The sequence below is a fragment of the Osmia bicornis genome, chromosome 2 (assembly GCF_907164935.1).
Source record: "Osmia bicornis bicornis chromosome 2, iOsmBic2.1, whole genome shotgun sequence".
Classification (NCBI taxonomy): Eukaryota; Metazoa; Arthropoda; class Insecta; order Hymenoptera; family Megachilidae; genus Osmia; species Osmia bicornis.
The window spans coordinates 11,190,237-11,202,731 of record NC_060217.1 but is presented as its reverse complement, the minus strand read 5'-3'; the positions used below and the strand labels follow the sequence as shown (position 1 = coordinate 11,202,731).

Sequence of the window (12,495 nt, the reverse complement as noted above, 5' to 3'; positions counted from 1 at the left end):
AATTCATTTTTTTTTTTTACATTCAGTTTGTTCTATCTCTTTCAGAGTTTCCGAGCGTCACTCCGAGCGATTGCGGACCGACTCGGGACAGATTCATCTGGATAACTCGAGGTCTGAGTTATTAGCAATCGCGTACGGATTCTTAGTAATATTCCAGTTACTATTAAAGGCAAGCTGGAAGGCCGTACAGAAGGCGAAATTAATGTTGCAGGCATGTGCATCGACGCCTGTTGCATTGCTACGCGATGCAGTCACGATATAGAATTCAGAAAATCTAGGCGCCGCGTCGTCGTTCTTGCGACCATATTTAGGCATCTCTACAATCAGTCTTGTTCATTGTCGAATATGATTGCATCATGCGATGTCTACTTTATATAATTTTGTATCGAAGAAATCGAGAAAAAAATCGTCAAGGATGAGAGGAAAGGAGGCAAGACAGAGAACTGTCCCATCGACTCTTTCTTTGCAGCCATGGAGAGATACGCCATCTTGAACGAGTCTCTTCTGGTAAAATAGAGAGAAACATGAAATATTATATATTAATTGATCGTCAATAATTGAACGTTCACGAGCGTAACAGCAATCGTTCTCACTTCACGAATAATAAACGTAGCAAATAAAAACGACACGTTTACGATGGTTTATCGATCAACTGCGCGTATCGACGAGCGTGTAATTTTCCATCATTTTTCATATTTATCGTTATTTCGATCGTTTATCGAGCCTTTTAATCATCATCCAAACGAATTTCACACTTTGTTTGGCTACTGCAAAAGTTTTACACGTGTTTGCAGTCTATCCGTTACGCTCGACGTGTCCATTTAGTTTAATCGTGTGCGTGCTTATTGAGAAGAGCAAGTTCGCCAAAGGCGGTGTACGATAATCGGTCCTTCGATTACTCCCACGAGGAAACCTTTTAAGATAATTACGACGATCGTTAATCGTCCGTAAACTCGAAGAAAATACTGTATACGGTTTATCGCGCCGGCCTCTCCAATACGTGCAGAAGTGTCCAGATAAGAGAATCGAGCTTGATTTGGAAAGAAGCGTTATCTGAACGGCTGCAAACTGACCGTACCGGATACCTCGATGGAAAGATTATCTTTGTATTCTATTTTATGGGCGTTGACGGTAGTTAGCATCTGCGATCGCGTGTCAAAGAATTCACCCAAGGAATGTTCACCGATAATTCAAAGCCTTTTCAATTATATCTTTCTTTTTATATAAATTAGCATTCACACAAAATAAATAATAATAAGGTAAAGGACAATACCATAAAAACTGTTAATAACAAAGTATATATAAAGATACTTTTGTAACAAGCTCGGTACGGGTATATTACGATATTGTCGGGGTAGTAATGGTTAAATTGTATAGTATTTTATAGACGATAAAGATTTCATAGCTGGGAGGTTCAAGTAATCGTAAAATGCCAGGTTACGTGAAATACAACTTCAATCTTACAGCATACACAGTAGCTTTCGGTTGCGGTTAGAAAGATGATTAATAAATGAAACGTAATGAGGATATGGTATACAAGTGTTTCGAATTTTCTTTCTTCGAAATGTTCAATGTGAATACGGAGCATCGTGGATGGAATATCGGGAATATTGGATTCCCCGGCGTGAGGATTATAAGGGAGGCAGTCGTAGGGTTGAACTAACCATAAAGTATATCCTCTGTATAACCCCACGTTCCGTACGTTCCCTTCGACTAACCCTTCTGATACTTCTCGTCGCTGCTCTGGAACGATGTTATTCCCTGGAAATTGTCTGGTAAATGGGTGTCTTGGGATAGCTGTGGAGCAGAAGCTAGAACGTAGCTACCGAAACGCTCAACAAGACTGTGAACGCCTGTAGAGTCTACCGGTCGATGGAATCAATTTGCATAATGTGTACATGCGAAAGTGTATGTTCCACAATGCTCTCCGATACCGGTGTTACCTTTGCCTGATTATATTCGTGGATGGTGGCGGAGGGGGGGTTGTCAGGCGTTTATATGCGATACGATTAAAATTCTTGATAGGATTTATGCGATACGAAGTAAGCGTAATTCCTTAATGACAGGTATATCTCATTTTCAACAAGCCAGTAAAATGTGTTTTGACAGAAACGCAATATTAATAGGTGAGGATTTCATTGTTCGATTAAACGTTTCTGAAGTGGATTCATCCGTTTGCTTCGCGTTTGCTTATCATTTATTTTTCGGTGAAATTACTGATACAATCTTTGCTCATTTTATTTCAATTTGTTTGTTTATTTTGAATTCAAGGAAATAATTGTAACGTAGTATACAAGTTGAATTTCTCATATTTTTGATACCAACATCTGATAGAATTCGTTGTTTTATACAAAGGATGAATGCTTTTCAATCTTTCTCGCGAAATAAAATGAAAGAAAATCGAAACCGATAAAGAGCCGTCTTCTCCCTATTCTTATCGGTCGAATTGTGTAATTAAGTATTCTTGGCACTTGCAAACATTTCGCTTCAAGGAAACATGCTTTGATAATTAGATTACAAGTGCATTGTATGAGAAAAGTGTAGCTAATATATTCTCGAGGAAGACAATATTAAAGTGCGATAACGTATAAGTATAAAAACTTAAGAATGAAATTGTGACTCTGGATACGAGATACATCCTATCTCCCTCGGGGTCTTGTTACTTTATGTATGAACCGCGTCGAATACTTTCACGTAAAATTCACCATTCTGAATGACAAGTACATATTCGTATAATTATTTTTCGTATTAGAAGAAAAAAGTAAACAAAAAAGTGTTATCATTTCGGTAAACACGAATTGCGGTGCATCGTCCCTGCAAGGTAATTTGCAATCGAGCGGGAGCGCGAGTTTCGTTTGCGGTCAGCTGGGCGTCGCGATTGGTTCAGCCGGGGAGTCCGAGCGCGGCCGATAGCGAACGAAGATGGCCGAACGCGCGAAGCGCCAGCGCCGAGCCTGAACGGAGCGCTCCGGTCAAAATATATTCAGTATATTCTAAACAAGCGCGCGACGTGCTGTCACGTTTAGTGTGTACGCGCGCGAATTCGTGTCTCGCCGGACGGACGGTTCAAATCTCAACGGTGACTTTGAAACAGTGTTACGTTTATTCGAAAACAGTGCGTACGAAATCAGTTGGAAACTCGTCCGTGGTCTGTCGACTGTAATCGAGCGTGTTGATTCGCAAGAGAAACACAACACGGCAGAAGACACGAGAGAAGAGACTGCCAACTGTGAGTTCGGTATTATACGTGTTCGCGATACGTTCGTCACATTCGTTCTGTTTCTTTCTCTATTTTCATTCTCTATCAGTTTACATACGTCTCTTTCTTCCCCTTTTCCTTTTCTTCGTTCGTCTGTCGTACTGCTCCCTCTGGTAGTTTTCTCTCTCTTAAACGCCTCGTTCCTACTCTTTCTCCTTCGCTTCGACGTCGTCTCGTGGGGTCAGTGCCTGCTCGATCGGATCCTGAGCAGGAACACACCGGAGGTGGAGGACGATCTCCCTCGTTACGAGACTCCGAACCACACACGCGCGCCACGCACTTCGACACGAAACAGAGAGAAAATAAAATCTACTTCCTTCTCGCGAAGGGATTCCTCCTTGACCCCGTGGAAACTGTACTAGTGAGATCGGGAAAAAGCGCGGATCATGGTGAGAGTACGTTGACGTGACATCGACGAGCAGTGAAGTTCGCTTCAAACGAATAGTCGGCGAATCAACGAAATGCTTTCGTCCTCGACTTCGTCGATATATCTCGTGTGTGGTGATCGACGTGTGAGACTCTCGTATCTCTACACTCTCTCCGAAGTGCAGGAAACCCGTGCTCGTTATCTGTAGCTACTTTTCTCGCGTTTCGTTTTTCTATTCCTTTCCTTTCCCTCTCTCTAGTTCTTTCTCACTTCTTCTCTGTCGCGGAGCGACACCTTTCTCTCTCGTTCTCCCGCGTTAAATCTCTGTCTCGACCCTGCCACCTCTCTTGTCGCGTTTTGCTGTTGCCGCTCATCATCGCGACTATTTTTTTACCGACCGAAAAAAAGGACCACGCGAGTGTGATTACGGAGCAAAGAGAGAAACTCTCGTGGGGAGGGGGATCGACGATTTGAAGTCTGTGTTTTTGTTTACTTAGAGGCGGACTGCCCACGCGACTTGGAACGTCGACGAAGAGGTGAAAAATATCCCGTTCGAAGAATACGACGGTTGTTGACGTTTTTACCAACGGTGAGTACTACCCTATTCATTCATCTATTGACACGTTCTCTGCCATTGGAGTGGGAGTATCGGTGGTCGGTACCACCAACCTAACGCGTTCCCTGCCACAGTAGAAAGGGCCATGTGTAGTCAGACACGTTATAATTACAATTACTCATCATACAATTTCTTTCATTTTTAAAATTAATCTTTCCATTTGTAACGTTGCTTGAATAGTATAATTTCATTTGTTTAGTTATTTAATAATTAAATGCGAGATAATTACTAGTAGACTTAACACTAGAATTATCAAACAGGTTGAAATAATAGGTTTAAAGTTTCTTATTTTAAATTGTAAATTTTATCAAGGTATTTTTGTTCAAATGTATGTTGGGTATTGTTGAGATAAAGAATGGATGTATATATTAGGTAAATGTCCACAATTAGGGCCCCAACGAGAAATCAATTGAAAACAAGTAAATTCTATGTATTTTTGCCCTCCGAATCCAAAACTGTTGCAACTCAGCACGTTATTTGCAATTTAAAAATAAATGCATTAAACGTTGATAGTTCTAGTGTTAAGATTACATGTATGACCAATCTACTTATCGTAGATTGTTATTTAACTCCAATTTGAAATATAATTAAGACTTATACTAAATATACGAAGAAAGTCATTACAAATCTAATTTCTAATTTTTTAAAGTATTCAAGACTCAAATGATAATAACGTTACTAATTGGTATTACAACGTGCCGTGTTATATATGCTCACTTTTACTGTAGTAGTCAAGGTATTAACATGATATTCTTGGACACGTTATCAACATATATTACGCACCAAAACGTGTGCTATTATGTACATAGAGTAACGTGTTCGTTAATCCATTGAGTCGAATACGAGTCGTATCATTACGTATCAATAATGATATGTTAGTATGTTTTAATTCAATTATACGCCGACTCATGGAAATTTTCATATCTATTATTTATTCTTGTTAATTTATAAAATTAGCTTGGGGCCTAGAAACGTCCATAGCACAGGTTTTATTAGACCCGATAGTAGTGAAAGGGGTAAGAGACTATTAATTCTAAAAATCTTATATTTATTTTTTTTTTTTTTATATATTGGAGAAAATTTATGAATCGTACGTTTTTCATTCATGTTTGAATTGAAGAGAGTTAGTATCTTCAAAAAGGTTAACCGGAACAGGAAATCTTAAAGGAATCGCGTTTTTCCGACTGAATGGCGGGTAAATTTGAATACAACTCGATCGTTCGCGGAACGTATGCCCTTTTACCACGCGAACCAGTATTATTACTATGCGGATTTTTTATTGTTCGACCATCACCGGCGGCATCGTTGCTCACGTTTGTTTGTCACGCAAATGCTTCGAATAAAGAATCACTGTAACGCCATTGTGCTGTTAGGTTTCCGTGGTTGTACATTCACGCAGTAGGCTTCGTGCATGGTAAACAGAATATCGGCCCATTTTATTCTCAATGAAGTGTTGTGCTCGCCGTGTATCCCGATGTAATCACTAATAATACACGGCAACGTAAAACGCGTCATCTAAGATACCAAGCGCGTTAGAAAATGCGTAGGTGCGAAAAATTAAATCGCTAAGTTATGTACGTTATTCATGGTGATCGATGCGGTGGATATTTTTGTCTTTTAATTTTTTCTAGACGCTGGAAGCGAGATGATCGAAGACATTATTGATCGAATCTCGTTATTTTCGAGCATTGCCGTTGGTGTTTGTCACGCAAACGAACTGTACACGCGCGAACATTGATCAAACGTTAGAAGGATAGAGGGTCGAATATTGTTGCCGGATGTTGTTTCGACGTGTCATTTTTCTACTGCTGTAAGAAACCTGTGAAATTCATTAATAGGTTACGTACCAGGGATGGACTAACCATTGAGAGTTCAGGAAAATTCCCGATGGTTCGGTAGGGGATTAGGAGCCTAATTAATTAGAAATTGGGGCCTATATTCTAGAAGAGAGCCCACCATATCACTAATATCCCCTATAAAAATTTAAGTTCACATCGGCATCTGTTAAATATGCTCTAGAACTTACGGACTTTAATTGCAACCTCTCTTTAAGATTCAATTCCTCTTCGAATTTTCAAAAGAGGATTTCCATTATTTGCTTAGCAATATTTATAAATTTGATGAAATAACAGTATTAATACGAACTTGTACGAAAAAGTGTGAATCACTATTTACACAAATTTGTCATGGGACAATATCAGGGTCGAATGAGTAAATTTGTATAATTCTTAACACATTTATTATAATTTGAGCCAATTGATTGAGCGATAGACACAATTCAATCGTCTATCGGTCGATAAATAAAGACATCTTAGTATGTCGTAAATTGAAGATGCAAATGATTGAAGATGCGCGAATGATTACTGTTGCGAATGCTCAAAGACACGAGTTATTAGTAGGAATTAGCATACAAGAGGAAGAAAGAGTCGTCCCTGATTTGTTCTTCTCATTTAAAATTTATTCGCTTGGTAATATTCCAATAAATCTGCTCCTAGAATGAATACGAAATTTTCTTCTTTTTAAATCGGAGTTATTTACTTCGATATTTATGTACAAAGTATGAGAGGAATAATCATTCTTATATTTAGGAGTAGATTAAGATTTCTAGGGTCTTGGGATATCAGGTCTTCGAGAGCCCCCTTTTTGAAATTGAAATTTATTATAAATAAAATTTAATAACATTCAATACTTTTTGACATAGTAAATGGAAGGCTTGTAATAAGCTCTCTCTTAGATCTCCCTTATTGCTGATATTAACAGTATTTTAATTTCATTATATTCTATCATATTTCTTTTTCTAAGAATCGGTAATTAAAAATCAGTTTAATCTGTTTTATTGAAGCAAATAAAAGCGCAGGTATTTTTTTACAAAACAACAATAGCTTTTGGTTCAATTAATATAATTCTGTTGCTCGAAGTATTTACCGACGTTACATTGGATACGATTCATCAACATTGATTTCGTGACAAATATTTGAATAACTAATGAAATTTGAAGTTCGTGTAACATCGATGAATTTATTTACATATATTTGTTAGCTATCGATGTTACAAGGTAAACATTTTCTGTAAGTATTTTTCGAAAAAGGAAAGAAACCCGACGGTATTAAACTTGACGAGCCAAAGGTGGTCATGTGGAAAATTGAAGTAGAGTCGTGTCGATAACTAGAGGAAAAATATCATCGAATTCGCCATCGTTAAATTCTTTTCTCGACGTTATTTATCGTTGCATTAATAGAAAATATAATTCCATTAAAAGGAGATATTAATAAGCTTATTGATTTCCAAAGGTTAACTCTGAGTAGGATTCTTTATTGTATTACTTTTATTAATAGATGTCCTTTGCACTTTTTAATGCAACAAGAAAGTACAGTTAACTATTTATTTAATTTTCTTCGAGCGACAAGGAACGAACGAACTATTCTTGTTCTAAATTATTTTTAATATTAATATCGTCAAAATTGAAATTTTAAGAATTCCCGTTTCCTCTACATATATTGCCATTTTCTCTAAGGAAATTTGATTTGATTGCGAGTATAGTTTAGAAATGTATTAAACGAGGTTCTATTTGAATATCGCAGGAAGCAATAGAAGAAACGAATAATTTACTGCGATTGCACAATAATTACAAGAATTTGATTGCTTTCCTGCCGAATTAATAATAGCGACAAAGTTTTATCGGAATAGTGTAAAAATTTCAACAGGATTCTAATAATAGAGTCCCGCTACGAAGCCGGTCCGTTAAGTAAATGAAGAACTCTATGAATAAATTATGCTAAAAGAAGGTGGCAACGAATCTCGAGGAATTCCCTTGCAAACTCATCGACGTCGCGACGCGGCTTGCAACAAGTGTGTTTTCGTCGGCGCGTGTCGAACCTTTCGAATCATTCATTCGAACGAAATCGCATGGTCGGCCAGGCGGATTCGACAATAAAATTCGCGCGTGCAAAATAAAATTTACCGGATCGGGAAGCAATTTACGTTTCCACGAGTGGTCGATTCACTGTCGCGGTACATTTTTATCACCGTGGAACAAACAAATGTGTACACAGACCGTTATCTGTCGCAGCTTGCACAGTTTTGTTGGTGCGCTCGATCTTGGATGAATTATTAGGTCGGTAATTAAATTCGCGGTCCTCGTATCTTTTTCTTTTAACACGTTGAATTTCGCAGTGATCATTGAAATGACAAAAGAAAATATATTAATTACATTAATATTATATTAATTTCATAAGGTGCAATATAAAATGACTAATAAATTTAATTTTTGCTTTACAATTAGATCGCTTGTAATTACCAATGCATGTTTACGATAATTTTCCGACTTTTCTGCGGTAAAAAAAAATAATTTACAAGAATTTAGTTGCCGATTTATTAAGAAGCAGAGATGGTAGGCTTGCGTTTTATCAACCACCATCCACGCATCTATGCCGTGTCAATTATTCGTATCGATAGAATTTTGCGGTTAACAGGCGATTTCGCGCTGCACACGTAATAAGAGCAGGAATCCGATCTGAGATCGCGAGAGGAGAACGGTTCGGTTCGAGTACGCTTACTGCAACGATTGCGTCACGTCTTGCACCGATGCGACCAAGGTGTTAAAGTCCTGCTGCTTGGTAATCTTTTATTTACCTACGAGTATCACGGACACGGGATCCAGAACCGCTGAATAAAAACTTCTTACAGGAAATTATGTAATTATACGAGTATACTTTACCTTTCGCGATATCTCAATGTGTACATACGCAACTCGGTAAAGAAAAATTAGAACCGGGGACACCGGTTACGCGTCTCTACACACTGTCGAAAAATAATTGCTATTTATTTCCTCTCGATTTTCCTCATTTATAGTTCAATATGAATAAATTTAATTTTACACGTGGAAGGTGTTGATTTCAAAGTGCTTATAAATTTCTATACAAAGTAGCGTGTTATCCAGAATTTATCCAACGATCATTCCATTGTGCAAACTCGCACCTATTCCTAACGCGATTAACCAAATTCCTTTTGAAAGAGGAAAACAAGACGGATTACGGTAAATCGATTCTCACTCGGACAAAATTTCACAAATTTTCCTCCGATTTTCCAGCCGCGAAATATCGTCGATAAATGTCACTACAGCGTCGTTGTACGAGCCCGTAGAAATGGCGTATAAGTACTCGATGCTACGAAAGTCGAAGGGTCACCGGGGGTCAAGCAACGAGTGCCGAAAGCGTTCGGAATGCGTCGGTCGATTAAAGTTTCATTGAACGCGACGCGGCGCGGCGTGTCGGCGTCGATTCGCATCGAGCCCCGGCTCGGCTCGGCTCGGCTCGGCTCGCCACTTTGCGTAGACGAGAGTGCGTGGCTGAAAGTTTACTCACGCTAGACAAACGACGTCGCAACGGCGGCCGCATTAGTCAGTCGCATCTGTCAATAATTATTATCGTCGAGCACGTAGCCGTCGCGTAGCGTCGTAACGCGCCACGATTTCACGGCAGACGACGACTATATACGTTATCCGAGAAAACACGAGGCGAAGCGATATCAACGACCCGTAGATACGGTGACCAACCGGCGGACGCAGAGGGAACGATAACGAAGTGAGAGAGTGGAAGAGAGAAGGATATAGACGAGGTGAAAGAATGGATGGACGAAGAGTGACGACGAGAGAGGAAAAAAGCGAGAATAACGGAGTTGGAGGCTGTAAAGAAGGGACTTCGGAGATCTTCGACTTTATTTGTCCCCGTTGACTTATAGATCCCGGCTGACGTCTATTTCGCGCGCAAACGTGCGACCTCGAAATTGTATCAGACGATCGAGAATTTCGAGGAAATCATTCTTTTATACCATAGCGAATTATGTGATACCAATTACGTGAATTCCGCTCGGACGAGCCTTGAATTAGCGATACTCCAATATGGCGGTGGACGATAACGCGTGGACTTCTACTAACAGGTTGAAAACTGGGAGATCGTAGAGATTACTGGAGATGAAATTAGTCTGCGATAATCTGGTTTTATATAAAGGGTTATCCAAATTGAGTGAATAATCTATCAAATTGCAACACAACGACCGCCACGGGGTGCGTTGAATATCACTGAAATTACATAAGTAATTTCAAGTACCAAGTTCAGACTTTGAGATTAAAAAATCAGTATGTACTACGTTAGTCTATGTCCGACTATACATTGCAATTTCTACTGTACACTGGTACATTACTGCCATAGTAGAAAGTGACGTCCGTGGTAAGACACTATAATACAAGTGATTAGTACCTTGGCTGGCACAGTAGAAACAGCCATGTGTAGAACGGCGCACGGTAATACGGCTTATTAAGGATTAACTTTCTAATCTAACGCTTCGATTTAGTAATTATAGTTGTATCCAAAATTTCCTTTCGCTGTTTATTTTCATATAAAATTCGCACTGTACCTCTAGTTACCTTTGACGTCCATAATCAGAATTGTTCTACAGCGGTCGTCTTAGCTAAAGGGTTAAACGATCGTTTTACGCACGGATTTTCCAACTTGTAAACCCTTACGTAACGTTTTCTCTCAATGGGCGATATCTGTTTTTCTATCGATGCGATGGAACGTTGATTGTTCGAAGAGCTCGTATATGGAGAGATAGGGATTTTCAGCGTAAAGCCGACGACTTCGAAAGAAACGTTTTCTTGCTGATTCTCAGTTGATTGACTTCGCCGAACGTTCGATCGTTCCTAGAGAAATCAACGGAAATGTCGAAGGGGAAAAACAAGAATGAATCGCGACAATGAGCGAGAAACGTAACGATTGTTTTTTCCTGGGGCACTTGATTATTGACCGTGGGATTTTATGTATTGATAAGACACTTACGTAGTCGACTATCTCTGGTGCGCGATAAGCGCGTTTAAACAGATACGAAATGATGTGAAAAAGACGTTTTAATCCGTCATTATTTTCCTTCTGTTTCTTCGTTGTTTTAATTGATCAATTTCTTCCTAACGAGAACAGATTTCTTCGTTAATTCATAGAAAAATAATGAAATGTAAGAGGAAAATAGCGAAGGGATATTTTAACCCTTTGTTGCCTAATTTCTTTTATATTTTGAAAAGTAATATAGTACCTTTTTATTTTAGAAATTTATTTAATGAAAAATTGTATAATATTGAACATTTTTCATATTACTTTACGTGAACTTTGTGATAATAATTGAATGTTTTTGAAGGATTTTTGTTAAAATATCCTTCAAAACGTAATATTAGTTTGTTATCAAAAATAGCCTCTATTTTCGTACACATGAGATATTTTATGATGAAAATATTGAACTTTCAGTGTGTTTAATACTTAGCACACAGCGTTTCTAACAAAACACAGTTTCAAGTAGAACGGAAGGCGGTTCTGTTTTCAGCTCGTTTGTACGAAATTGTAGATCGGAAAATTTATCGTCGAGAGATTCATCGGAGCTCGGCCAGCTATTCGATTCTCGCCCATTCGTTTTCAGCTTTTATGGGTCGTTCCTCTTTTTCCAATTACGCAAAGCCGACCGATATGAAAGCGTTTTGACAGATATCTCGTTTCGGCCGTTCTCCCATGAAATGCTGGATTCAACAGCTGTTTTCGGCCATACTTTGTACCGTAAAATTTGAAATATCCTTTAGACCGATCCGTTAGAACGACAAACAAACGTATGTAATTTCGCTTTGGAAACAACCTTCGGGTGCAAATATTTTGAAGGTGTGTTCGGCATTGCTGTTCGCAAGGTCGTCGGTTCGCCTCTTCCTTATTCGCGTTCAAATCGTGATTACAAATTCAATAAACGCGCGACTGGTATTTCGAAAAAGGATGAAAGAGAAGGGAAATGAATATTAATATTGACGATGTCCCAGAGAAAGGAACGCTTGTGTAAATTAAAATATATTTTATGTCCGTGGGAATGAAATTACCTTACCAGTAGACTGGAGGTATTTCAAATAGATTTTATAGTATCGAGCAAAGTAAGTTTCCATTAGAAAATAGCGTTAGAGGAAAGGTAGAGATTCTCAAAATCTTAATTTCGATTATATTTATATTAAAAGGCGAAATTTACTCTGACAAAATAAATTTAAAAATTCTGTATCATTTTCAAATCTATCATTTCAATTTTGATATACACTTAATGATTAAAAGCAGCTGTTTAATTTCCGGTACACTCTGTTTTCGCATTTTACAATGTTCTGGATATACTCCTTATTATCTCTTATTCTTTTATTTTATTTCGATTAATCAAAGGTCACTTCTTGCTAAGCATGTG

General features: G+C 38.4%; 1 protein-coding gene across 2 annotated transcripts in view; it reads left to right on the top strand.

Annotated features, from left to right (window-relative positions):
- The first annotated feature begins 2,992 nt into the window (after positions 1 to 2,992).
- Positions 2,993 to 12,495, top strand: part of LOC114871466 — a 123,671-nt gene continuing 114,168 nt past the window's right edge. Inside the window, exons 1-2 of one of the 2 annotated variants that reach the window (XM_029177399.2) lie at positions 2,993 to 3,229; positions 4,124 to 4,215. The gene's annotated coding sequence lies outside the window, so the exon portion shown is untranslated. The other variant, XM_029177400.2, reaches the window with a different exon arrangement.